Genomic DNA, 7,996 nt, shown 5'->3' on the forward strand with positions numbered 1-7,996 from the left:
AAGGCAGAGCAAGCAATGTCATGTATTGAACAACAACCAAGTAAAAACCAAACAACATCAAGGAAATAACTTACCTTTGAAGCCAACACCATGGATACAGCTACAATAAGCCAGTCCCTGAACAGTGTGCTTTGAGCTGAATGGAAAGGTTCCTTTGTAGCCAGCACAGCTTGTGGGTGCAGTGAGTCATGCCTCTTCCTCTTGTGGCACTGTCATTTAATCATGGTGAAGGCTAGGGGCTATTTTGCCTGGGGTAGGAAGCAATAGATCAAACAGATTTCAGCAGTCCGGGACATTCTCTGAATCCTCACTTGTATCTGGAAACAAACCCAAGAGCACAGGCCAGGATGGTGGAATGGAATGTTGGCCTTGGGATTAGAATACCCCATCGCCAGCTGCGCTCAGGCTGGGCTTGCAGATGCCATGTAGGTAGACACAACAGCCCTAGCACCAATCCTGGGTAGGGCCTGCTGGGGAGCACCCATGAAGTGTGGCTGTCCCTGAACAGTGAGGCCAGAAGCTCCCTGTCACCTGCACAAACACTGAAGCAGGACAGCACTCTCAAGGACCTGGCCACTCTCACTCCCTTGCCTACCACACAAAAGGCCTATTGATTTCAGTAGGCAGTTCCCATCCTTGAGTTTAAGCCATTTAGGGCCATTTCTCCTAAGCAATTCCTAAAGCAGAGCTTTAAAAATACGTACTGTGGTCTTCCTTAGGTTAATCACAAGTGCAGGAGGACTTGTGAGCTTGCAGCTTCCTGTGGCCTTCATGGTGTGGCCAGGTGACTTGTTTGTCCATTCTGGGTCACTAGGAGCTGAAGACACCCAGAGGTCACTAAGAGCCCCCAGGGCCAAGAGGCTTGCTTCCGCCACAGTGGGAGTTTATAAAGGACGTCAATTATTTAAGCTCCACTTATTTGGAGGCAGTGGGTCTTTTATGAATGCAGACATTATGTTTATTTATAGGGACGGCAAACCAACCTGGAAAGTGTAGTTCATCCTCTGGCTCTGGATGAGCTTGGGATATCATAATAAGGAAGGAAGGTATTGCTTCCTGTCAACTATTTAAACTCAAGTCCAACCAACCAGGGCTCTATGAATAAACACACAGGGACCTGTTAAACCATAACTATGAACTAAAGTGAGTTTATTCCTCCCCCGGCCAGTTATTAGATGTTCACTTCATGGTCTGCGGGGGACGTGGTAAATAGCTGCTGGGGAGTTTCCTGCCCTTTTAATTGGAGGGATTCTTGAAGCAGATGTCCAACGTGTAGGGAGAAGTAGATGACAGCTCTGGGGCCTCTTGCTGTTGAAGCTGGAAGAAGGGAGAAGGTCCAGTAGACTAGTGCAGGAGATAATCACTCCAGGGCCAACCCATAAGGTCTCAAATCTCCTACGTGAGCTGGCACCTTCCTTAGTTAACCACCTTTGGCATAATATGAAGAAATGTCAAATGCTGTGCACTGTTTTCAAGCCAGATTCCAACAATGCTTAGAAAGGTTCTTTGGAAGAAAGCTTTTCTCAGTCTGTTTTCTGAATTTTGCTTTTCAGAGCCGGATGCAAGGGCGAAAAGTTTATTTATTTTCCCTCATTCCCACCCGTGCTTGTCAGGGCCGACACTGTACACTGGCTCACTTTGGGGAACTCTGGAAAACATATATCCTAACTCTTCTCTGATAATAACTGGCAGCGAGGCTACAGGTAAAAGCAGAGCTTCTGTATTTTAGTTTTGAGATTTGATAGTGTTTAGTCTTTCCATGGAAGTTGGTATCTTTTAGAAGTAAACACACACAGAGACCCATGCAGAAGGAGGGGGATAAGGAGAGAGAGAGACCGCTGACTACTTTTGACTGTGGCTTTGGGGCCTGAAGGGAAAAAACCTTACTCTAGAGTTTTTGGAATTACACCAACCAAAATGAGGACCTACACTTAACTAATGTAACAAAGGGAGATATTTAGGAAAGAAAAAAACATTTAATCAAAACTTAGTCACAGCAGCCTACAATGTAACATGATTTCCAGAGGCTCTTTGCTTTAAAAAATGAAGAAATTCAGACGACACATTAAAAATAAAGTTTTTCTTTAAAAAGGATTAATCCTTTGTGCTTTCTTTTCAACTGAATGTCACCTCATTCTATATTTAGATTATTTTTAAATACTAAAAACAATTACAGTTTTAAAGAAGACATAACAATCCTAAATGTGTATGTTCCTAACAACAGGGCTTCAAAATACATAAAGCAAAACCAGATAGAACTGAAAAGAGAAATAGACAAATCTACAGTTATAGTTGTGGATTTAAGCATTTCTCTCAGTAATCAAACAAATAGATGGAAAATCAGCAAGTATATAAAAGACATGAAGAACACCATCAGTCAACTCAATCTAATTGATATGTGTAGAACACTTCACCCAACAAGAGCAGAATACACATTCTTTTCAAGTACATACAGAACATTTACAAAATAAGATCATATTCTAATTTTTTTAAGTTAAATTTAATTTTTTTGAAATTATTCAAGTATGGTCTGTGGCCATAAAGGAATTAAACTAGAAATCAATATTAGAAGGATGTCTGGAAAATCTTCAAATATTTGAAAATTAAATAATGTATTTCTAAATAATCCATAGGCCAAGAAAGAAGTCTTGAGGGAAATTAAAAAATATTTTGAAGTGAATAAAATGAAAATATAACATACAAAAATGTGTGGGGTGGAGCTAAAGCAGTGTTTAGAGGAAAAATTATAGTACATTAAATATATATTATAAAAGAAGAAAGGTCTCAAATCAACAATTTAAGCTTCCACTTCAATTACCTAGAAAAAAAGAGTAAAATAAACCTAAAGAAAGGAGGGCAGAAATAATAAAGATAAGAGCAGAAATCAGTGATATTTAAGAGGTAAAAACAACAGATAAAATCAATAAAACCAAATTTGATTATTCAAAAAAGTCAGTAAAATTGATAAACCTATAGCCAGACTGACCAAGAAAAAATGATGAAAGAAACAAATTACCAACATCAGGAGGAAAAAAGAAGGTATCCCTGATTGTTGTTCAGAGTATCTGATGCCTTTTAAATACATCAGAAGGATAATAAAGGGATACTATGGACAATCTATGCTCATAAATTTCACAATTTAGATGATGAGCCAATTTCTTAAAAGCCACAAACTACCAGAATTAAATCAAGAAGAAATAAACTGTATAAATAGTCTTATATATTTTTTTTTAATTTGAACTTGTCATTAAAAACAAAACCTAAAAAGGCAAACTCCAAGCCCAGATGGTTTCATTGTGAATTTGGGCACACATTCAAATGAAAAATAACAGCGATACTTCACAAAACTGTCCAGAAAATAGAAAAGGAGAGGACACTTCCTAATCATTTAGTAGGCCAATGTTACTGTCATATCAAAACTGAAATAAGGAAGTACAAGAAAAGAAAACCACAGACCAATACTCTTATGACTATAGACCCAAAAGTCCTTAATAAAATATTAGCAAATTGGATACAGCAATATTTAAAAAAATACATCACAATCAAGTGGAATTTATCCTAAATAAGAATGACTCAATATTTGAAGGTAATTAATGTAATTCACCACATTAACAGACTGTATTAGTCAGAGTTCTCCAGAGAAGCAGAACCAACAGAAACAGAAAGAGGGAGAGGAAAAGGGAGGAGCGGGGAAGAGAGAGAGAGATTGATTTCCTGGGAGGAACTGATTTGCATGAATTACGGAATGGAGGCTGGGAAGTTCCAATCTGTAGTGTGGGCCAGCAGGCGTGAGACCTAGGAGGGCCAATGGGGCAGATGAGATTTAAAGGCAGATTGCTGGAAAATTTTCTGTTGCTGGGGAGGCCAGTCTTTTCATTTCCATTCAGTCCTTCAACTAATTGAATGAGACCCACCCACATTATGGAGGGCAGTCTGCTTTACCCACAGTAAACTGATATAAATAATCTCATCTAAAAACATCCTCCAAGTTGACATATAAAATGAACCATCACAAGTTCAATTCTTGTCAACTTGGCATCTGTATGCATCTTCTTAGGATAAAATTGTCTTGCACACAACTGAAAATGCACTTAACTTCTTCCCCAGAAAAGAGGCAAAGTCCTTGGATGTTTATTCCTTTCCTTGATATCCTATAATTTAAATGCTATGATTTAAAGTTAATGATGGCAGCAGCGGCCCATCTGGAGCGGCTGCTGCCGTCACGCTGGCTGCAACAGGGAGGTGCAGCCAGGGCTGCACACTCCACGTAGCTAGCAGGGGCCAGAGACAAATGGGAACTCTGCCCCTTCTGAGTTGATGGGGAGGGAGCTCCCCAGGTGCAGCCGCAGCCACCCAAGTCGTGGCTATTGACCCGGTCCTCCTGCTTCCTGGAGCAGGCAGGATCCCTACCCCACCAGGTGGAGCTGCAGCAACCCAAATCACAGCTGTGGACCCAGGCATCCCCGCACTCTTGGGGGCCCTGGAAGAGCCCCCCTGCTCTTGCAGGCTTGGAAGTGCCTTATCCTGCTGCCTGGCTTCACCCTGCTGTAAGTGCCTGTTCTGATCTCATAGCAAAGTCCGGCCAAGCCCGGGCACTATCACAGCCCAGCCACATGTGCACATGCTCAGGGCATTGCTGACACACCAGCCCCCTGCCACCTAGGCCCCCTCCGGACTTTGGGCACTGACAAGAGAAGGAGGGAAGCCAAGGAGGGGAGCTGAGGGCAGCTTGATGCTGGCGTGCCAGTGTCTATTGGCACCTACAGCTTGGGTGCCATGAATGGCAGCAGGAGACAAACAGGTTCCTGAGTGGAAGGGGGTGGGTCCCCAGTAAAGCTTCACTTTCTGGCCAGGGAGGGCCCAAGGCTGGAGACTGGGCTTCCAGTCCCATGGACCAGAGTGGGAACTTGTGGTGTGTTTTCCAGGCTGGCCCATGGCTGCCTATGGACCAATCAGTGTGCACTTCCTCCCCTCTGAGGCCCATAAAAGCCCTAGGGTCAGCCAGAGCTGAGCAGGCATCATGATGACCAGCTGCAGAGAGGAGCTACCCACTCCAGGGCCTTCTCTGAGCTATTATGTCACTCAATAAAGCTCTTCTTTGCCTTGTTCACCCTCCACTTGTCTGCATACCTCATTCTTCCTGGACACAGGACAAGAACTCAGGACCCGCCACATGGCAGGGCTGAAAGAGCTGTGACACGAACAGGGCTGAAACACACACCTTTCTTGCCACATTGTTGGTGAAGAGAAGGTCCTTTGGGGAGCCCAGACTTGGAAGCTCCACGAGCCAGGGCTGTGACTCCTTCTTTGGGGCCTGGCAGCTCCTGGAGTCTCCAAATTACCAGGTGCCACCATGTTCCCTGGTGGCAGCCATGAAAGCTGCTTGCAGTGCACCTGGTCCAACCGCAGCCTCACAGAAAGCCAGAGCCCATGCTGATACCTGCAGCTGTCCACCCTGCTGCAGTGGCCGGCATGACTGACTGTGCAGTGACCGGACCCCATGCTTGTTTGCTCATATACCCCTCACCACTCCACACCTGGCTCACCCTTGGCAGGCATGGGATCCAGGCTCATAGTGTGAGCCAAGCACAGCCTGCCAGGCTGAGTGGGCTGAACAAGCCCAGTTGGCCTGAACAAAACTCAGGCAAAAGGGTACCACCAGCCACAGAGGTTTCCAGCCAGAAAAGCAGCACTCCACAGATCCCGTAACATTAACAAACTTAAATACTGTGATATAACATCAGTACGTCTTATGGTTAATAATGGGATAAGAGAGGGAAGAAAACAAAGACATTTGATACACACATGCCTATATACACACACAAATATGTTCATCAAAAAAATATGGAGGAAACACTCATCACAATTATAGTTCTCATGTCTATAACTGGTCACGTGATCACAGCTGGCAATTAAAACTACCTTCCACTACCCGCTTCATGTTCCCTTTGCCTCCAGCAGGTAGGGGTTCTTTATCAAGTGCAGTACCCAAACTTTCATTCCTTTTTTTTTTTTTTTTTTTTTTTTTTTTTTTTGAGACGGAGTCTCGCTCTGTCGCCCAGGCTGGAGTGCAGTGGCCGGATCTCAGCTCACTGCAAGCTCCGCCTCCCGGGTTTACGCCATTCTCCTGCCTCAGCCTCCCGAGTAGCTGGGACTACAGGCGCCCGCCACCTCGCCCGGCTAGTTTTTTTTTGTATTTTTAGTAGAGACGGGGTTTCACCATGTTAGCCAGGATGGTCTCGATCTCCTGACCTTGTGATCCGCCCATCTCGGCCTCCCAAAGTGCTGGGATTACAGGCTTGAGCCACCGTGCCCGGCCCAAACTTTCATTCTTGAGGTGTCTGGACTATTAGTAACCCTGCCTGGATTGAGTTGTTCTAGTTTTTTATTGACTTTAATCTCGAGGTTTGGTAATACTGAGACACCCTACGGGATCTCCTGTGCTCCAGACACATTCTTCTTTATCTTCATTGTGGAGCAGTATCCAATTTCCCCTTGGTAGTCAGAATCAATCACCCCAGCCAGCACAGTAACTCGTTTGCCTCTTGATCCAGAGGCATGAGGAGTCCAAATTGGTCAGTTGGCGGTCCTAACTTCCAATTCAGTAGAATCAGTGTGTGTCTCTTGGTGGAAGCATTCTGTCCTTTGGTACTAAGACCTCTAGGCCAGGGGGATATGAGGTCGTGGGAACAGGAAGCAAACATTTTGCTAGTGAGTCACTAGGGATGGTAGTGAGTGGTGTTACCCCTATTTTCACCCCTTGATTCCTGGACCTGTGCATCCTGGCTATGGGAGAAACAGCCCCATATACTGGATACTTCAGAGCATATACAGCCTTCTAAAGAAGTTTCCCCAGACTTGTAAGGTAGTGTCACCTAGATGAAACTGTTACTGAGTTTTCCAATGCCAATTCCACCATTCTATCAAGCCTGGTGCTTCAGGATGGTGGAGAACATGGAAAGACCAATGATGTCCAGGGGCATAGGTCTATTGTCACACTTCATTTGCTGCAAAGTGAATTCCTTGACCAGACACAATGCTGTGTGGAATACCATGACAATGGATAAGGCGTTCCATACATCTGTGAATAGTAGACTTGGCAGAAACATTGTCTGCATGACAGGCAAATCTGTATCCAGAATATACATTCTGGTAAGAACAAATTGCTGCTTCTTCCATGACAGAAACAGTCCAATATAATCAACTTGCCACCAAGTAGTTAACTGAACATCCCAGGGAATAGTGCCATGTTGGAGAGTCAGAGTTGGTCTCTGCTGTTAGCAGATTGGGTACTCAGTGGTGTCTGTAGTCAGGTCATCTTTGATGACCTTTCATGTTACTGAGCCCGTGCATAACCTCCATCCCTGCCACCATGGCTACTTTGTTTATGAGTTCATTGGAAAATGACAGAGGTTCCTGGGGAAAAGGCTAATTGATTATCCACCGAAGAGGTCATCATGTCCATTTAATTATTAAAGTCCACTTCTACTGAGGTCACCCTTTGGTGGCATTGACATGGGATACAAATATCTTCATGTTTTTTGCCCATGCGGAGAGGTCTATCCACATACCTCTTTCTTGTCACCAATTTTCCAATCATGTTTCTTCCATGTCCTTGACTATCCAGCCAAACTACTGGCCACAGCCCATGAATCAGTATATAATCACATGTCTAACCATTTGCCCTTTCAAGCAAAGTGCATAACCAGGTGTATTGTTCCAATTTCTGCTGACCGGGAGGATTTCCATTCACCACTGTCCTTCAGAGATGCCCCAGAAAGTGGCTGCAGTGCTGCAGGTGCTCACATTTAGGTGGTGCCTGCATATCATGTAAACAAGGCCACTGCTTTCTTTTCCTCTGTCAGTTGATCATAGGGAACTCCCCATGAGGTCATAGGGGCAGACTGCAAGACAGAAGGCAGTATGGCAGGAGTGGGGACCGTGGGCATTCGGGCCACTTCTTCATGTAGCTTATTTGTGCCTTTTGGGCCTGCAT

The sequence above is a fragment of the Theropithecus gelada genome, chromosome 7b (assembly GCF_003255815.1).
Source record: "Theropithecus gelada isolate Dixy chromosome 7b, Tgel_1.0, whole genome shotgun sequence".
Lineage (NCBI taxonomy): Eukaryota > Metazoa > Chordata > Mammalia > Primates > Cercopithecidae > Theropithecus > Theropithecus gelada.